Source organism: Camelus bactrianus, chromosome 5, assembly GCF_048773025.1.
Source record: "Camelus bactrianus isolate YW-2024 breed Bactrian camel chromosome 5, ASM4877302v1, whole genome shotgun sequence".
Taxonomy (NCBI): Eukaryota; Metazoa; Chordata; class Mammalia; order Artiodactyla; family Camelidae; genus Camelus; species Camelus bactrianus.
In genome coordinates, this window is record NC_133543.1 from 37,006,716 (window position 1) to 37,027,650 (window position 20,935).

A 20,935-nucleotide genomic window follows, 5' to 3' on the forward strand; every position below is an offset into this window, starting at 1 on the left:
AGTAATAAAGCAAGTCACAATGATGACCTAACTTCTATACTTAGCACTGGCATACTGTGTCCAGTTCCAGATTCCCTAATTAATCTGGGAGGACTAGAGAGATTTCAGGGAAGCATCAGAACTTTGGTTTTAGAGTTAGACGAATAGTCAAAGATAAATCTGTCCAAACTTCACATTTCACTGATGATGAAACTCAGGAAGGTTGGAGTATTTTATCCAAAGGCACACAGTTAATTTGTGGCAGAATTCTAACTACAGCCTTAACTTTTAATCCTGTGTTTATTGCTCCTTCCTGTTCTCGAGTGAATGAGGGATTTTGAAATGAGAGGAGATGAGGAACGACACAAGGAAGTGAGGTTATTCATTATGGAGAAGAAAATGTTTAGATTAGATACAATATCTATCATCAAGCCTATGAAAATTTCTTATTTAAAAGAAAATTTCTTTAAAGATTTTTTCTGTTAAAATTAAAAATTATTAATCTCCTCTAACCAGGGACTTCACTTTCACTGAAGACTACAGGAGAGAAAATGCACAATACAGTGCAACAGGAGGGATTTAGGAAATACACAGCAGGAACCACTACTTATTAGTATGGTAACTTACAATATCTGTTCACCAGAAGTTTGACCTTTAAAAATTAGGATATGCTTCACCTACCTAAAATGGCAGTCTCTGCAGATGGGAGGATCTTATTCAAGATCCCTAAAATTCTATTCATTTTTATTTGTCTTTACTTTTTGCCTGTTTATTATTCTCTTGCAAGATCTCACCCTCAAGAAAGAGATATTAAACTTGAAACCAATTAAATATTCTTGTTCTTAATACTATCGAATACCTTTCCCGGAGTGAGCTGTTTCCCTGCTGAACCTTTGTTGTAAGATTGCCACTTTCATATTTTGCTATAAACTACAAGGTTGTGGCATTAGGTGAGACAGTTTACCTAAGCATGCCCTTGGCTGACCAAAATGTATTCACCAGATATCAGCAGCAAATGGGATTCTTCTTGATTAATACTATGGCAAAATTTTAAATTGTCTAGTTATGAATTGTTCAAAATAATAATTTATTGCTATCTTATTGGGGAAATAAAAAACTTGATACTACAAACTACATGAAAAACTACAACGAAAAGTAATTACCAGTAGTGGATTTTGCTCATAAGACAAATAATTTTTAAATGGAAAGCAAGTTCAAGTAACATTAAAATCTGTATTACATAAATTCAGACATATAAACTTGTAACAACTTTAATGATCTTCTTAGAAATTCAGAGATTGGTTTTTGCTGTTATTTAAATCTCTCCAAAAGATCCTGTGCTACAAATAAAACAATACTGCATCTTTGATATTTGAAAATAAATTGAAATTCTTTTTTAGGCAAGTACTTTCAGTCAAAAAAAAAAAAAAAAACCAACAACTGTGTTTTAGTTTATTTCAAGGTTGTTTCTTTTCCATTATGGAAGAATGTTTACAAATGATTTTGATAAAGGTCACACAACCAAATCATTATTTTTCTTTAAAGAATGAACCTCTATAAGAGATAACAAAATGAGAACTGGTTGAGGAAAGTAAATAAGCTTGTTTACCTCTCTTGAACATATGTGGGGATCATCTGACTTGTCCACATCCCAGATAATTTATAAAGGAAGAAAAACGATTATACTATAACACAACAGTTGCTTGGAATGGCTTTAGTGTTTTAAGAAATATCTCATTTCAGGTTGTTTTCCATTGAGTAATCTGCACCCACTATAAGATGTTGCAGAGTGTTTTGCTCTCCCATGGAATCTGTGGCATACATTTTTAAGGCTCAGTCACGTTACCCATATATAGAGAGAGGAATTGTGGTTAGTGGAGTGGCTAAGAGCTTGAATGATTTGGGAGAGTTGGTTTCAGATTTTGACTCTCTACTTCCTAAGAACAAACACCGTGGGCAAGTTACTTAACCTTTCTTTAGCCTCTCAGTGCTTGTGGATGGTGACTCAATTATATTCTTTTGACTCTAGTAACTAGGAAGATAACATTCATCTCTGACTCCTGTATTATCTTCTGCTTGTCCCTATGCTTACTTGCTATGAGAGAAGGAAGAACAACCTCTGTAAGTCCAAGAAAGCCAGCAGTGATGACATTGCAGACTATAGGACACCCCACAGTATTCTCTACCTTGGAGGGAACACCTGTATACTCGTTTCTATCCTGGACAAAATGAACCTTAAGAGATCATCCTGAGTGTTTGTAAACAGATAGATTTGGCCATTGTTTAGTTTAAAATTATATATGTAGTATACATTACCTGAATATTAATTCCACAAAGCCACATGGTAATTAGAGCTATACCAGAGTCAGACCTTCCCGCTTGCAACCTGATAGAGTGATTTTTGTTTTAGAGGATCTGCCATGATTTCTAGATAGCCAAGCATTCCACACAGGATATCACGAGAGCTATCCTGAAGACTCGCATGGACCTGCATAGTGTATTTTATTTATTTCTCTGTACTTTTAATAAGTATCGAGAATGTCTTACTCAGCTTGGGATGCCATAATAAAAGACCATAGCCACGTGTCTTAAACTACAGAAATTAATTTTATCATAGCTCTGGAGGCTGGAAAGTCCAACAGCAAGATCTGAATGGGGTTCATTTCTGGTGTGACCTCTCTACCTAGTTTATAGATGGCCACCTCACATGGCCTTTCCTCTGCATGCATGGAGATGAGAAGAGAGGCGGGGGAGAGAAAGAGACATCTCTTCCTCTCTTTATAAGATCCTCAGTCCTATGAGACTACGGCCCCATCCTTATGAACTCAGTTAAATTTAATTACCCCCTTAAGAGCCTACTCCAAATACAGTCATACTGGGGGTTAGGGCTTCAACATATGAATTTGGAGGACACAATTTAGTTCAGAGTAGACAATAAATATGGATATTTACTGGCATTGCCTTAATTTCTTAAAGCATTTTTATGAAAAAGGCAATTATTTAAATGTATAAGTAAATGTGATTTGATTTTTTTTTATCTTTGCTAGATTTTTTTAAAGGTAAAATACTTTTGTATTTTTGCTTACCTTTGCTTGATTTGCTACTTTTATATTTATGAAATATACTCAGATATTTCATAAATCTGAAAATTACCTTTGTTACATCACCAGCTATTGGGTTCAGAAGGTCACCATAGTTTTATAAAGTGTCTTCAGAAAAATGATGTGGAAAGTAAAAAACATTAACATCATATTATAAGGCCAGAGAGACTGAATTCAGTATCTCCACTGTAAGCTCATGAAACTGAGGTCTAAATAAAACCACAAACAAATAAGTAGCTGAGGCACTTCTGCAACCTTGACTAGCCTTCTGACTCTCCTGAACTTTGCTTTCCTCAATAATTCACCCACAGTCCTTCTTGCTCCTGTCCAGGTTCTTTCAAAGTCCAGAATTAAATGTAAAACTCTTCAGTGGAATGCACACAAGGTGTAACCTAAGCCTAGAGCTGAAGAAATTCTTGTGTCTATGAAGCAGTGGCACAACTCTGACCTTATAAATTGATCCAATAAATCTGAATTTCAAAGTGAGTAGAGATTCTTAGGAATTCCATAGGTCATAAGATGACCTTATTTAGGAGAATAAATAATGTAGTAATATATAGCCACAAAGAGAAAGACATCAACTCTGGACTGAAGCAATTTATTTAACACTCGAAATTGTTGGCATATTTAACAATCATCAGATAGATTAGAATACTGACCAAATATTATATGGGTTAATTTATAAAATGTATTTTTAGCAGTTGTCTAGTAAAGAACATTTGTCATTGATTGAGTACCTACTGGCATAATTGCTCTGCCTCCCAAATTGAGATAACCTTCCAATGTCACTTACAGTATTTAAAACTACTATGAAATATACATTCATTGTCTTATAAACTGAAGATTTTATAACAAGGGCAAGATAATTAAAAATTTAAAATCAAATTGTAGATTTTTTCAAAGCTAGTAAATATTTTATTATATCCAAAATTTTTGAGTTCCATTGCAGTGAAAACTACCAATTCAGTACAGATCAGAAAATTACTCAATACAGATCAGACATGGGGGTGAGGAGGTACCAAAGGGAAAGAAAAGGAGAATCCTAAATAAAAGCTTGTCCTTGCTGAAGAGCCCCTCGGGTCTCTCTTTGAGGTGCTGAAATCCACCAGACTGCCACGTATTAGTTCACTTAACTTCCGGTTGCCACTTGCCCCAGCCTGAGAGCCTCAGTGAGATGAGTAGGGAGAAGTGACTCTCTGCATTAGCAGGGAGTTGTAAAGTTCTTTTGCTAATAGCAGTGTAGGTGAGCATCTGGTTCAGAGGCGGGTCAAATCAAGGGCATGAAACATTCCTGCTTTGGGTGGAAGAAATCTCAGTGATGTTACTGAGCCTAAGTATAATGTAAACTGCTGAAAAGCAATAATTAAACTTACACCTTTAGCTTTGTGAAATGAATTATCTAAAAGCTCCACCTCTCTGAAAAAAATAAATTAAGCAGTGTGAGTCTGCTGTTGGCCGCTGCAGTGATTATACAGCACGTGTGGTTTGGGATTATTTGGATTAGGAACAAATCGTATGTGTGGAGTGTTCAACACTCAGGAAATATTATGATTGTCTTAGGACAGGTTCACTATTATATGGTATCAACATACATTAAATAAAGCCAAAATCTCCACAGAAGGAAATCCCTTCACAATTCATAGGTCCATGTGTCCCCACAAATGAGGAAAATTTAATCATGCTTTCTTTTAGGTCTTATAATAATAAAATTCTCCATTATAAAAATGTCTCTAAATGCTACTTATAAGGAAAGTATCATCATATAGGCCAAATGGAGCAGATAAAATGAACTAAATTTAAAAAAACCAAGATTTTTCATGATATAATGGCAACAAACCTCAAGAAACCAAGGAAACAGAGACCTCATTTAATCCGAAGATAGAGAAGACTGATGGCTAAAAACAGCCAGGTGTTAAATTCAGCACCTTCTGTGTGGTTATGGAGATTGCAGAGAAGAATCTATGACCCTCTGCTTTTCTTTGAAATTTGGCTAATAAGTGTGCGTGCGTGTTCGTGTATGTTTGAAGTCTTTCCTTTTATTAAGCCTCCTTTCTCCGTGTGGATTTGTCTTCTAATGCAGATTATAAGATTCTCTCTTTCAGACACCAGACACCTGTGCCTGCTATGTTACCCACCTATCTTGAGCACTCAATACGCTAGACCAGCCTCTCAATGAGTAGCCTGCTTTCTGGAATCCAGGATGCCCTTTACTAATTGATCTTTGTTAGAGAACTGAAGGGTAATCTTCTGGGAGATTTGATTCTTTTCACACAGGAGAGATGACTTTCTGGAGAAGAGTTTGCTTTCTCTGTGCTGCTCTGCTGACTTGGCACCAACAGAATTACCTGAAGAAGTCCAAAGCATCACCAGTCTCCAGTCATCTCTAGTTCTGTAGATATACCACAGAATCACCTAGAGGCATCTCAGTTAAGTGAGCATGACTGTCCTAATTAGGCAAGAGTCCTCACAATTAAATATTATTAGCCTTAATTTGATGCCCTAGGAAAATTCTTGATGAAGTCCATCCCACTAAGGGCAGAGTATTGCAGATCCACAGCAACGTGCTCAGAAAACACTTCTAAGTAATGTTTATTAAGTCACAAACAATATCATTTGGTGACATAGTCTCTAGGTTTATAGAAACATCAATTATTAAAGCTGAAAAGAACTTTGAAAATCTTGTCACCTCTGACCCTGTCACTTTTGATGAGGAAATAAAAATCCATGGTGGTGTGGTTGATTAGTAAGGAAAAATAAGACTAGATTTAGGCCTCCTGACTCTTCTACCCAACAGCTCTTTACATAATGCCATCGTACATTCTAAAATATGTCAGTGACTGAAAGCACATCTCGAAAGTAGTGACCTCTCAATGTGGTTGTGTTGCTGGTGGTGGGATTTCAGTACTTAGCTTTGCATTTCCAGTGTTTTAACCTTGAGGAAGTTAATCTACTGCATCTGATGTTTTTAAAATTATAAATCAGAGATAATTTTGTGTATCTCATGAAGTTGTGATGAAGATTTAATAAATATTGCATGACAAAGTGCTTTCTGTAAATATAATGTTAAAATGGAGATGACGATGTTTCTTTAGAAGCTTATCTGTGACTTTCAGTTCCAAACGGTGCATAGGATATGTGTGTTTATCTCTACCCTACCACTCCCATGAAATGCTGCTAAAATAATAGTGAGAATAAGGAAGATAAAACCCTACAACAATATGAAAATGGTGGGAGGGAGAGGTGAGCATCAACAGACAAGAGATTTCAACAGACTTCTGGGAGACAAACATGGGATGAAGGACTGGTGAATGATGAAGCTGGCCAGTGGACACACAGCCATGAGTTTGTGTGGAGAGACTTATGGCCTTGGCTGAAGATGATCTTCCCTGAAGAACCCTGAAAAGGATTAGAACTCAGAATGGCAGGTACTAAGGAAGGTAAAGAAAAGCTGTGGAATTAACAACAGAGAAATTAAATTCTGAGTACAATCTGGCTGATCTCCAGTAACAAAATGCCTGGCATCAAGAAATGTGCCCACCACCATTACCCCTGTCACCACAACTACTGCGACCAGAGGGCTCTTCTCTGAAGAAACTAAAGGAAAGGGGAGAAATTAGGGCAGATGGTATGGGAGTTGACAATTCACAACAAAACCCTCTCTGCATTCAGCCATTTACGGGCACCAAACCATGAGGGCCCCTTCCCTGCCAGTTCTCCCTGGGGGAACATTGCTGGTTGAGAATCCTTATCTCTATATTAGAGCTCACAGTGAACTTGTATGTTGCCTTTTTCATTAATATGATAAGGCAACTGAAAAATAGAGGCATTTGTAGAAAGCCAGAAACATGAAAGAGAAAGAAGATAAAAATTAACTTAAGAGAAAAAATAAGAGAATTTAGGAAACAAAAGAGAATGAAAAGTCTCTAAATGGCACCCTTAGACTCAGGAGGATCTAACATTCATAAAAAGTAAAATAATATGAAAAAAGAACAGAGGGAAAAAAAGAGCTCCTGGAATTAAAAAAAAATTATTGCTGAAATTTAAAAAAATACAATGTTCATAGAGAAAGTTAATAATAAAATCTTTCAGAAAATAGAGTCAAAACGCTACAAGAAGGAAAATATGTGAAAAGATTTAAAAAGTCTATTTTTAAAAGATAGACAGCCAATCTAGCAACTGTATTGTCCAAATGATGAGTTTCAAAAAGAAAGAAAAGTAAAATCAGATGAGAAGATATATTATCAAAAAAAGTAACAGAAGAAACTTTCTTGTAGCAAGACGTGAACATTCAGATTGAAAGGGCTTAATAACATCTATACAAACTGAATGAAAAACACATAATCAGAAACATCAGTGTTAAGTTTCAGAACCCTGAGGATAAAGAGAAGTCTCTAAAACTTCCAGAGAAAATACATGTGTATGTATATATATTTCACGTTCAAAATTAAGAATAAAATTCATGTCCATCTTTTCAAGGGCCATTGTGAATGCTAGACAACAATAAAACAAGGCCTTCGAAGCTGCGACTGTGATATAACGACCCAGCCTAACTATCAAACAAGTAAGGTGTCACAGTAAAACTCTTTTCAGAGACTCAACCTCCCAAGCAAACTTTTTCAGGAGTTTTTGAGGATATATATCAGCAAAGTGAGGGGATGGATCAAGAAAAAAGAAAAGCACGAACTCAAGTAAATTGTGTCTCCAAACAAGGAGAACAGTTGAAGGAAGTCCCAGAAGGGCAGCTGCCTAGCAGTCCCATAGAACAACCAGGACAGATGGGAGGAGGAAGGAGGTTGTGGAGGGGTCACTGTGAGGGGGCAGCTGTGACACTGCAGAGAATAAATAATAAAAGAAGAGTCTGATAAAAATTGAGAACATACTATAATAAAGGCAAATAAATCAAGAACAAAAAAGCAATAGTGTCAAAAAAAAAAAAAAAAAAAGCTTACACGGAAGGAAACTCCAGTGAACAATATTTATACAGTTGTACTAACAGAAACACTATTATTGATTTTCAACCTTTTCAAGTAATCTGTAGCCAAAGCATAGAAAACTTAACTATGCTTATAGACTGTAAACTTACCTATACATATAGAATGTTATGAGCATGTCAGTGAGAACTCAAATTATGAATGACAGAAATTGTAGTAGTGGAAAATGCTGTAGGAAATGGAGGGAGTGGGTAATACCTCAACTGAGAAAGTGAAAAGTCATATGATATTGCCTTTGGTTGATTGAATAAGAAATAGAAAATGTAAATATATTTTTTCTTAGGGTTATGTTTGGAGGAAGCAATAATAATGACATAATTATGTTTGTTAGAAAGTGGCATTTAGTTGTGAAGAATGGAAATATGTTGTTGTTAAATTCCAGAGATAAACCCTAAAATTCATAAATCAAGATACAGCAGTATAGGTATATGTTTAGAAATACAGCTTAACTATCTAAAGAATAAAGGAGTTAAAGTGGTCCCTAGGAGAGGGACTAGAGAAGGATGAGTGATGGAGCCAGGAAGGGGTTAACCCTTATCATAATACACTGTAATTAACATTGTTGGTTGACTATCCTGCATGCATCATCCTTTCTTCCTTCCTAAGACAACTCTGATTTTGTATGTATTCAATTCTACCTGGACTCCAAGGGTAATCAAATTTCCTTTGCTTGGGATCTGCCCAATAGAATGGGAAAAGAAGGCTCCTGGGGTGGAGGAGGGGGCGTTTTTGAGAAAAGTGCCCGTCACTCCTTAGAGGGAACCATAAGGACATATGTTGTATCCTCTTCCTGATGCTTTTGCCATATCTGGATGAGACACTGAGGGCCAGTGAAGCCAACTGAGTGTGAAGTATATTGGAAACAATACCGGTTCTTCATGACAACTACAAGCAGCTGGATTTAGCAGCTTTGAAGCCTGCCTTCCCTTTAACATTCTGTAATGTCAGACTTTTACAGTCAGTTGATTCAAGGCTTTTGTTACTTGCAGTCAAATGTATTCAAATATATACATAAAGTCCTTCTGTATCATTTGATTTTTTTAAAGCATATGCATGAATTATATTCATCAGAAATACTTAAGATAACAAGCAGTATATTTAACATTACAAATTTAATTCTAAGCACACAAAGTCCTCCCTCTGCATCTCATATTTTTAAAACATGTGTTTTCAAAAATTATCCAGTTGCAACATCAGCCAATGCAAGAGCATGTAAAAGTAAAATAAAAGTCGACATGCCCAGGAGTCATTAACCATTAGCATTATGCATCTTCTCAAACTCTAGGATGCATACTTTTTATTGTGATTATATATTTTACTCAAAAAAAGTTCATACTATATGTACTCTTTCACAATTTGCTTTTTCACACACACTATGTCACAGATATACTTCCTTGTTAATGAACTTATTTTTTTCTCTAGCTGTAGAGATTTCTGCAGACAGACAGAGCAAAATTTATTTAACCTGCACCTTATTACTAGATATTTAGATTGCCTCCAATTTTTCACAAATGCAACAAATGCTGTCAGAAACATTCAGACACATGCTTCTTTGTACCAGTATTTTTCTAAGATAAATTCCAAGGTGTGAAATTGCTGGTTCAAAGGACACATGTGTTTTAAATTTTAATAGATTACCAATTGAAAACCCCCTCCCCCCAAAATGGGCTGCACTACTTTACACTCCACTAAAAATACATGAGTTGTCATTTCTCCACATTTTTACCAATCACTGATATTGTTAACCTTTAACTTTTTGTTTCACAAAACAGGCAAACATGGTAGCCCACTATTTGTTTTTATTTGACTTTCTCTGATAAATAGTGGAGTTTATCTTCTTTTCATATGTTTATTAGCCATGTGTGTTTTTTAACTCATATCTTGACATTATTATTAGCTTCTTACTTAGCTGTTCATGTTTTTCTTGTTATCTTGTGCTCTTTGTCTCTTAGGAATATTCCCTTAATTATATATGATGCAAATATTTCCCCCCAAACTGTTGTTTGTCTTTTAAGTTTTTATTTATATGTGTCCCAATATCACCATCCAGGACTTTAAAAGACTTGGGTAAGATCACTTATTTGTTTGACCTTTCTTTTTGTGTGCACTAAAAAGCAATTAAAGCAATACCAAACTGTTGAGCAAATTCTTACTGAATTCCCACTGTGTCCAGTAATCACAGAAGACAATAGACAGACAACTGACAAAAGACAGAGATCGTAGAAGGACAATCTCTGATTATAAAGATCATCTAGAATGAGGAGCTGATAGACCTGTAAATAAATAATTCTACCACAATAAATTTTTAACATAATATATGTTGGGGACAGGGGGGAAAGAATACCTAAAACTACTTATGGATTTTCAGAGAAGAACTTATAGAGAGGGAAGAGTCAGTTATTTCTTTGAGTTTTTAATTTTTTATACACATAGGTTAGCCTTGACTATTGAATTCTTATTATATACTAATAATGTATGAATCAAATGTACTTTGCAGCTTTTTACTAGACTTTAAACAATTCTTATTCTCAAAATGTTAACAAAAATCTGTGTATTTTATTGCCATTAAATCATGTAAGTATTTTTAAAGAACAATTAAAAAGTGAGTCATATGAATGTGAAACACACAAAACTATTTCCTTTTTAAAACATTCATTCTAATATTTCAATTCTATTTTTAATAATCTGAAACTCTTCATGTTTACAGAAATACGAACCATCTAGTATTAATTTCTAGGAGTAATTTATAAATGCATGTTAAATGAAAATTAACATTTCCTCCCAACACCCTATACAGCCCCTCCATCCAAACACTCCTGCTCTTAATAGAGGAAACATGTTAGGAGTGCTTCTTTTCAATCTTTGAAAACTTCCTTTGATAGTTACCTCCCTTTTTGACTTTGGCATTTGTCTAGTCTTGCATCAGGTACCCCACAACAAACTCAAAATAAAATGATGAATGCAACTGCTCATAATATTTCAATACCTCTTTTATCATTGAGAGTGTTAAGTACATTGGCAGGCCAGCTTACCATCCACAAGAAACCATGAGGTACTGAAATACTTTTCACATGCCAATCCACAGCCCAGTTCTGTTCCTACGACCTTGATAACACTTCTCATCCTTCACCCTATCCCCTGCTCAGTTCAGTCCTTTTTCAATCTTCATCTGGAAACCACAACTTTCATCTCCAAATGTCTCTCTGGTACTCCATCCCCAGATACAGCATAACCTCTGAAAACCTGGATGATGATGATGATGATGATGATGATAATAATAATAATAATAATAATAATAATAATAATAATAATAATAATAATAATAATAATAATAATAATAATATTGAAGTAAGTTGGCTCTACCTGTAGTTCTAAACTATCAGAGATTTGTTTCTAAATAGCTCTGGGGAATTTCACCATATGACTCCTATTAATGGAAATTGCTGAGCTAATCTCTCTGTGTGACATTACAAATATTAGCTTCCCGTCCAACTTTGTTTGAAGCGTTTCTGTATTTCTTTTGCTGTTAGAACAAGAACTGTAAATCTGGAAAGGAATTTTAAGATCAATCAAGTCCTGGAAAGGATTTTTAAGATCAGTCAAGTCAGTCTTCTAATTTTACAGATGAATAAATAGGTTTCAGAGGTTGTAACTGACCATTAAATGGCTGTGTGAGTTTGAGCGATTTGATCCACTGACTAAAGACTGACGTGGAATTTAAGAAAGATGTTTTTAGACATTATCTACATAAAAGGTAAGGAGAAGTGAGGAAACGAAGAATAATCGAGGTTATCTGAATTCAGTGTCACAAGGGTTTTCTTTTATACTCCAAACATTATTATTAATGGTTGTGTCAATATTTGGAAGGTGTCCATTTAAAAGATTATATTATAGGGAACATGTTTATGATCACCAGATCAGCCAACTAAAGGGCTGTTATTATTAATAGGGGCTAATATGGCAGGACAATCTCTCTCAAGTATATATTGCTATGGCTTCTTGAGTAAAAAACCTGCAAGTTGTTGTAGCAGCATCATAAAAATGAGATTTTAGATAAACAACAAGTTCATACTGTACAGCACAGGGAACTATATTCAATATCTTGTAGTAATTTGTGGTGAAAAAGAATATGAAAACAAATATATGTATGTTCATGTATGCCTGAAGAATTAGGCTGTACATCAGAAATTGACACACCATTGTAAACTGACTATACTTCTATTAAAAAAATATATATATATAAAAATAAGATTTTAATAAGCTTTGGTTGAGTGGGTTTCTTCTGTACAGGTCACTCTAAATCCCTTTTGGATTTTCAGTGAAGTTGAGCAATTCTGAACAGCTTTCGAATGGGTGACGTACAAGTCACAAGATGGGGCAAACAGCCCGATTTGTATTTTGCATGCCAAAAATTCTTTCTCAGTAACCCTGCAATCCTTCTTGCAACTTGCAGAAACAGAAATTCTTCCATATCTGTAGATTTAGTCCATGTATTCAGATCAAATGAAATGCCTGTTTTTCTTTTATGATATCCTGTTTTTTGTTTTTTTACTACAGTTTTTGGGATGGAAGAAATAGGTTCTTTTCTATCTTTTGGTGATTTTTTTCCCCCCACAATTAAATATTTTAACATATTACTATGATTCCACAAGGGCATATGGTGTACTTTACAAGCTATTATTGCCCTTTCAAATTATCTCCTCAGGTGGAGAAAAAACATTTGGCATTCTTTCATGTATGATTCATGGTCTTCTGACTTTGTATTTCTGGTGGCCATAGTGACCCAGTTCTTAAAAAAGCACATACTATTTCAAGTCAAATCTGACTTTTATCTCTGTCTCTTTAGTTTCTATTCCAGTTAAGGTAGAATACTGTGAAAATCAACAGTTCCTACAGTTTGCTTTTCCTGAAGGAAGGGCAAATGTGTAACTAATCAAAAGAAAGCCAATCACTACTCGTATTGTTATGTTTAAACCTAAAATTTTCTAGAAAAGAAACCCTTTCTCATATACATCTTTCTATCTAGAAAATTGCTTTTCATCAAAATATTTCTTTTGAGAAATGAGTGACCACTTACTTAAAGCCACAAATATCACAATTTGACATGTGGGAGGTTTTTGGGGTTTTTTTTTAAGTTCTTAATTTCTCTCACTGCATAGAGAACAGATGACTTTCACCATATATTGGGCTTTATCATGGTGGAAAGATGACTTAATAATTACAGCCTAACTATTCATGTTATTTCTACTTTGCATTTCCTAAGGAAGAGCTCATTACATGACATCAAAGCCAAATCCTGCAATTAGAAAAGAGTTTGTATTAACTGGATTTTGAAAAGAGAAAGCAACAAAACCACCCCAAATTCTTGAAACAACAAAAGAGAAAACACAGCAAGAAAATGACTCTTGGCATTTGCTCACCTCTTTTAACCCTTGCTCCTTTATAAAATAAAACTGGTTGGAGGAATTGTTGTGAACAAAGGCTCTTAATTACAAAAATATTTTTAGAAGTGTTTTTGAAAGGAAAGGACAGATTATATTCATTGAGCCTGAACCAAGCATACTTGTCTCACATTGTCCAGTTTGTTCTGCCTCAATACTCATTTAGAATCTGAATTTAGCAATGACACTATGGGACTCTTTCATCTGTATTATATAGAGAAGAGTGGTGAACTCAGGACAACCCACCAACCAAAGAAACAAAAGCATATTTAGAAAAACCAGCTGTAAGGCACAGCTCACGCAAAGAAATCTCGTCGCTAGGTCCATGTAAGCTTGGAGGGGAGAATCGGCACCCTAATCCTGGACCCCTGTGCTGTCAGGGATGAGCCTGGCTTCCAGCAGTCCCTTTTTAAAAGGTACAGAGATTTGTGGGGAGAAATGCACTGATGACAGGTGAGCTCTTCCCCTCTAAGTGGGATGGATGGAGGGAGTTGGCACAACAGCTTTGCAATATTCAAGTACAGTGATTTTTTTTCTTATAAAGATGGAAGCTATTATTTTTTTCAGCATGTGGTTTCAATGATGCATGTATGATTTATGACTAAGAATTCTTTTTCTCCATGCCATATTAGCACCCTTGTATAATTAGTTTCCCTCTTGAAACTTACATTGGCTGAATTCTGTTCTACCCAGGTAGTGAGTGTGGCGTGGACAATTCAGGTTTAAAATACATCAGAGACGTGGAAAATGGAGACATTTTTCTCTCTTGAATTTAGCACAGTGAAAACCTCTGTCCTTCCACTAACATTTGCAGGCACTAGATATAATACTGGTCTGAACAACTTAGAGAATCCTCCGTTTCATCTGCACCTCAATCTTGTCAGAATGACACGGGTGTCTGAGCTTAGTCGGATTTAACTGGATATGAACCTGAGCACATATTACACATGCAAATCAAGCCTCCCTTTTTTTAACCATAAAAGGCATGAACATAAATTCCAAAGCTGATTCCACAGTAAATGACGTGGGATAACCATATTACTTCCTTTTGTGGACCTGTTCCTCCTCCCACAAGACATCAAACTGCTTTACCTCTCCTGAGGCTTGTCTGTGCAAGCCCATAAACATTTACCTGTATAAACTTATAATTAAAAAAAATCCTAATCCTTTAGCAAGTAATTATATTGAGTATTATTCACCCTTCCTAAGAAATCCCTGAAAGATCTAAAGGGATGACAGCCTCATCAAGTTTTTATTGCCTCCCTTGATGCATTTCCATTTTTGGAAGTCTCCTCTCACTTTCTGCTTAACATACAGGAACACAAAAAGAGATTCAAAGGAAGGCACCTTGAAAGAAGAACTTCATTAAATAATTATCAAATTAGAAAATTACATACCCAAATATCCCCACACATGTATAATAAGATAAGAGATACATGTGTTTGCATGTTCGGATGAGACAGACCGTCTTGGCAAGTGTAAATATGCATCATTTTCTCATACGACATAATTAGAGAAAATTACGTATCGAGCCAATTAGTCTTCAGAACAATTTTCTTCATATTTTTCTTCTCCTAAGCTAAAATGGTCCTGATAACCCACCGCTACCTTCATTTTCTGCAGTCTCACCTGCACCCCCTCCCCTCTCCTCGCTCTTCTCTAGCATCCTTCACATTGGATGCCTTCCTTGAGGGCCACCTCCTTTCTCCTCCTCCGGTTCTCTTCATTTTCTCACCCCTTTCCAAGTCTCAGACACTGGGCAAGACGCCAATGGTTTGTGGGTGGACAAAACAATTATACAGAAACTCTAATAGAAACAAAGAAGACTCCCAGTCTGATGTCATGGATGGCCCCAGACCTCTGCTTGTTCCTTCTCTGCATCTCTTTGACCCTCAGTCACTCTCAGCAGAGTTTGTTGCCAAAGTGTCCTTCCATTCCAGTCCGCTGGCTTCAGGGAAGCCCAGTATGGCCAAAGCACTTCTTTCTAAAATGGAGTGCCTCCATATCCCATGAGGAGGGAGAGGCTTGCGGGCTTTGAAGAGATAAGATTTAAGGCTAGGCTCGGCCCTGCCTGTCTGTAAGTGTACAGCAATTTCGGGGAACCCCAGCTCTGTGGGTACAGCCTGAGTTCTGATGCAGGCCCTGGGAAAGCCCTGATTTGCAAGTTAAATGCACACTCCTAAGCGGGCAGAGCCTGCTTCTGCTCCAGCAGCCACTCTGCAGGCTCTCCCTGTTGCCTGGCAAGCCCTGGGAATTTCATCTTCTGTCATCGGCTCTCTGAACACCTACCTCAGCCTTGTCCAAGTGGATGCTCAGTATTCAGAGAGCTCTGCCTTGGCTCAGAGGGTAGGATCAAGACAGGGATTTCTCACAGATTCCCTCTCTCTCCCTTGTCTCCACTTCCCCTGTGAACCCCTATGACAGTGTTTCAACCGTTTAAAAAAAAAATCATTGCTCTCCTAAGGACACTTTTAAGACATGTTTTGCCTAATAAATTAGTAAGTTAATAAAATTTCCCCCGTGACAATTTAATAGCATAGATATACCATATATCTGCTTACATGCTGTATGTATCTCTGTGTTTGATGATAACACAAGTTAGATGCTTTTACTCCCTAAGAACCAATCTTCACCCTGTGGGATTGATACCGTCCCCCCATCAAAATATGTGCTCTGTGGAATTTCTGTATCACTGACAGAGGGCTGACACCGAGTTTGGCATAGCCAAGGTCTCTTTAGCCTTTAGGTCATTTATCTGTAATAGTTTCCTTTGCATCTCATGCTGCTGCATTCTCTCAGCTGGAGTTTACTTCATGTGTATCCTGCCAACATCAGGAAGCACCAGGAATCTGCATAGGGCTGTTTGGGCCCGACGTCAGGCTGTCATGGAGATGGGAGCGGTCAGAAAATCAAGCGTGTACAACATTCCTGTGGTGTTAACCACTGTACTAACCAGAAAGCATTCCCCTGATCTCGGGCTGATTGTTGCTTTGTTCTCTATCTAAATACTTAGGGATACAGAGACGGTGTCCAGCACACACAGTGTTTATGAAACATTCCCAGCAGAATAAGGATTGATGCTGGAGGGTCTGCTCTGGATGCCTTGCACAGGAATGCTGGGCAGGGGTGGGGTGAGGGGGTGAGAAAAGAAGTGGTATGGGCAGCCCTAGTGCAGAATAAGGAGATGATGGCCTCAGCAGGGTGACCCTTCTGAAGACCAAGGACTAGGCCTCTTCTTAAACCTCTGCTGTGCACTTGCTCTACACAGCGCTGCTTGTGTTCACGACACAATTTGGTCGGGGCTGCGTTTTAGGAAGTGCAATGACCACTCTTCAGAAATACATCGAATGACTTTCAATTATCTACAGACTAAAATGCATTCTTAGCCTAGCATTTTAGGTACCTACACTCAATGACCCGACTCATTTATCTGCTACTTTTCTCTGACCTGCAGTCTGCATCTTCTGTAACACCAGCTCTAAACTCATTATGACCCAAATACCAACTGACATGCCATTACTGGGGCTGTGATCTCTGTGTAATAAGCTTCCTTTCTCTAGCCACCTAGTCAACTCCTGCCCTTTCTACCCATTCAAGGTCAGCCTCTAGAAAGTAATTTCTGGTTTTTCCAAATAGATACTAATTCTTCTTCAAACTCTCATTTCATTCCCATGAGCAATCACCAAAGAGGAAATTAAATTACAATAAGAGGTAGAATAAGGTGTTTAAATCCTCTACTAACCTCTAAGTCCACTGAGAACAAGAATTCAATTATATCTGTCTTTGAATTTTATACATTGACTAGTGCTCATACTGAGAGCACAATAAAAGCAGTGAGTTTCTTGTGTTGAATTTGTTGTGCTGTTGTTTCTGGGCCAGAATAGGAAAGAACTCTGCTGGAAATATCCACCTCATATCATCTCCTCTGTAACAGAAATGAGACTTGGGCTGACTGTATCTACCCCTGAAGAGACATAGAGTCATTTAGATAGGCAGAGACAACGGATAGGTTTTGTTGTCCTTGTTAGTCTTTTTGTTTTGCTTGGTTTGCTTTGCTTTTTTATGTTTTATTTGAGGAAAAAAGAATTGATAAGGCCAATGGACCACATAACCCAGATTGTTTTTCCTCTTGTAGCTTAATGTTTCCTGTTAACTACAAAGCTAAACATAGTTCCTTTAACTGGAGCTGATGGGGATCATTTCCATGGTTTGCTGGTTCCAACAACTCAGCTCAAGGAATCATTCATTTCCTTTGCTTTTATTGTTATTTTTTCCCCAAGTCACATTTTTCTGGGCAATTTCCCTATTGCTCAATCGCCTCAGATTATTTAAACAATGTAGCTAGATGCAAACATCTAGCTTTTATTATTACACGTTCAGAAGACATATGTGCTGCTGTTGTTGCTTGTTTGTGATATTTTTTCCTTGTTTTTAAAGACAAGTCGTATCCAGAATCAAATGAGAAAACTGAAGCAATCCAGAAGACACTGTTCAGGTGAAGGTCATTGTATGCTTGGGATTCAACAGCAAAGCAGCTGAAATTTGAAGTATAGTGGGTTTTTTTTCCCCCCTCCCCTTTTGGTAACCATGGGGATAGCAGAGGATCTTATATACAAAGCTTGTGGGGAGGAATAACCTTGGAGATTCTTCTACTGAAGAGTGATTTAAGCCTTGTTCTGATCCATGAATCATGGGGTGGTGCTTTCTGTCAACATTCTTTGCTGTCTTCAGAACCAGAAAAGCCAGTATCTGTCTGGTTACTGGGGCTGCCACCACTGCTAGGAAATGGGATTGACACTGGCATTTTTTTGAAATCATTTTGAAATAGTTGCATGTGCCTAGGAACACTCAAATGACGTTTTCATCATAGGTATCTTTTTCACATATTGTTGCTATCCTGTGCTATATAAAATGACATCTGGAACAACTTAATTTTTAGTCTTAACTGAGAAGAGGAGAAAATATTCCAAGAAATTCTTTAGCATCTGGAAATGTCTAGTTGCTGTGTATGATGTAAGTAATGTGCTTCTTTTGTTAATTTTAATTCAATAGCATCTTCAATATTCATATCTTAAAGTGGCTACATATAATTATATATTATAAATTATATTCATTAATTCAAATTATTTTTTTCTTTTGTGGGAGTCTTCTTTTTAGAGTGCTCTTTTTCTTTTAAAAAACAAGAGTAAATATAAATGTATACTAAAAAACATTCTAGAAACTATTAAATTAGCTCTCTTTAATGGTTTTTAATCCATTAAAAAGAAAGAGGGTATCAGAGAAAGATACAGGGCTAGATCATGCAACCAGACTAATTTTTTATCTACTTATTTGAACATTTTATCAGAAATCATTTTGTGTTTGCTGGCCATAGTTCTTTGAATAATTGCTTCTATAGCCTACACCACTTTACGTTATTAATACAGCTTCATCATAAATTATTCCTTCACCCCCCAGACAAAATCAAACAAAATTAATTTTTAAAAGTCTTCTTTTTATGTATCAATAGATATTAGATTTTTCCCTTCACTGGTTCTTCCCTTTCCATCATGCCTTGAGCAGTTTTCTTTGCTGCAGCTCAAATATATGTTCATCTAGGACACCATGTTCAATATTTAAACTCATAGGGCATCTTTAACTCCACTTTTCCCATCTGTCACACACGAAGGTTCCATACATGACAGTCTGTGTTACCACTCAAGAGTCAGAGGAAATCTATCAGTGTTCTTAATCCATCACGCTATGTTGACTCCCCACGATCTCTCTCCCCCAAATATACATATATATATTGCTAATATATATAATATATACATATATAGCTAAAAACTGGTATATACTATGTTAGCAATATATAATAAATAAAAAAATATTACATATATATAGCTAACACTGGTTTCAGTTTCTTGCCCTCTATGTGACTTATTTTATTTTCATGTCCACTCCCTTTTAGCTTGAATTGTGTCTTTTGTCCACTTTGACCCTGCCTAGTGGGCACATTTTTATTCATAGGCTGAAGCGACTTGACTGGCACCCAGATCTAGGACCCTACACATAAGCAGCAAGCGAAAGCAGACATTTCTTGCTACTGATTCTTTGACACTGTCTTCCACTCTCACTGGCCACTCACTGCCACACCACTGACTATGAATCCACTCTGCCTGTGAACATTGATACAAGAAATACTTCCATCACCCAAAAAGTTTTTAGCTTGGCCCTGCTTCTTTACATCACTCACACCAGACTGCAACAATGTCCATAATACCTTTAAATATTCAGTTGTCCTCATTAATCTACACATTCATCTTCCCAGCAAGACTGTGATTTCCTTGAGGACAGAGAACAACTGATTCATCCCTGTATGTGTCCAGCGCTTTGCTTGGTGCACGATGTATCTCATATGTCCAACAACGGACAAACGCTGAGTTTCCTCTCCTTCTCCCGGCTTGATGAGAAAGCCTGCTTTTGTTATTACCTTGACACCACTGCAGGCTTCTTACAGGAAGTCTCTAACTTATAAGTGATCCTATTCCATAAAACACTTCTGAGGTTGTATGACACTAAGACCCGCTAACCCCCTCTGCAGGTAATAGTCACTGAGATGCTATGTTGGATTGGGTCCTATGAATGTGGTGAAGGGACAGTGCAGAATTGCCTTCTGGGAGCCGGTGGCCATGGTACAGTGAAAGAAGGAAGAAAATTGGGAATAAAGACAGTTTTCTGCTTTGTAAGTTTGTCAAAATTCTAAAATAGGTAAATGTCATTTAAGATATTCTGCTATATTTTATTTTTATTATTTGCAACTGTCTCCCAAATCGTGTTATACTTTCCTTACTCACCCCTACTTCCCACCCACACAATGACTTTTTGCTGGTCTATACCTTCACTGTAAAAGCTCTGGAGGAGTGAGTGATGAGAGATATTAAAAGAGGAAGCTGATTTTCATGAGAATGACAGCAGCTCTGATTAAACTAATATCCACTAAGCTTGGAATGACTAATAGTATTTTTAATTCTTCTGTTATTTTCATTTTGATGTCTTGCCCCATAGCAAAGTATATCAGTTCCTGCTTTTTGCCACATTCATACTCTGCAGCTTTTTCAAAGATCTGCTTGCTTGTTTATTGCTGTGGCTGGTGCACACGTGTGTGGCAGGCAGGGAGGGGACTGCGTGTATGTTTTGGCAGAATCAGCAGGGTCTTTAGCATGAGGGGAAAGAAAACACTGAAGAGAAAAGACCATAATGGTTCTAAGTGTGGGTCATTTGTAAACCAGGTGTTTATAACTGAACAATTGCTTACACATCTATGTAGATCCTTCATAATGGCTATGTCATGAACCAACATTTTGTATAAAGGTGAATGGGGGTTCCGTGGAAATAGTAAGCTTGGAATTCTGTGAGCCTGAAACTCTGACCTATGACTTTG

The 20,935-nt window shown here is 36.8% G+C and overlaps 1 long non-coding RNA gene across 1 annotated transcript in view; it reads left to right on the forward strand.

The window, feature by feature from the left end:
- The window catches only part of LOC141577703 (uncharacterized), a 40,161-nt gene that overhangs the window by 11,779 nt on the left and 7,447 nt on the right, over positions 1-20,935 (forward strand). The gene's annotated exons all lie outside the window — the stretch shown is intronic.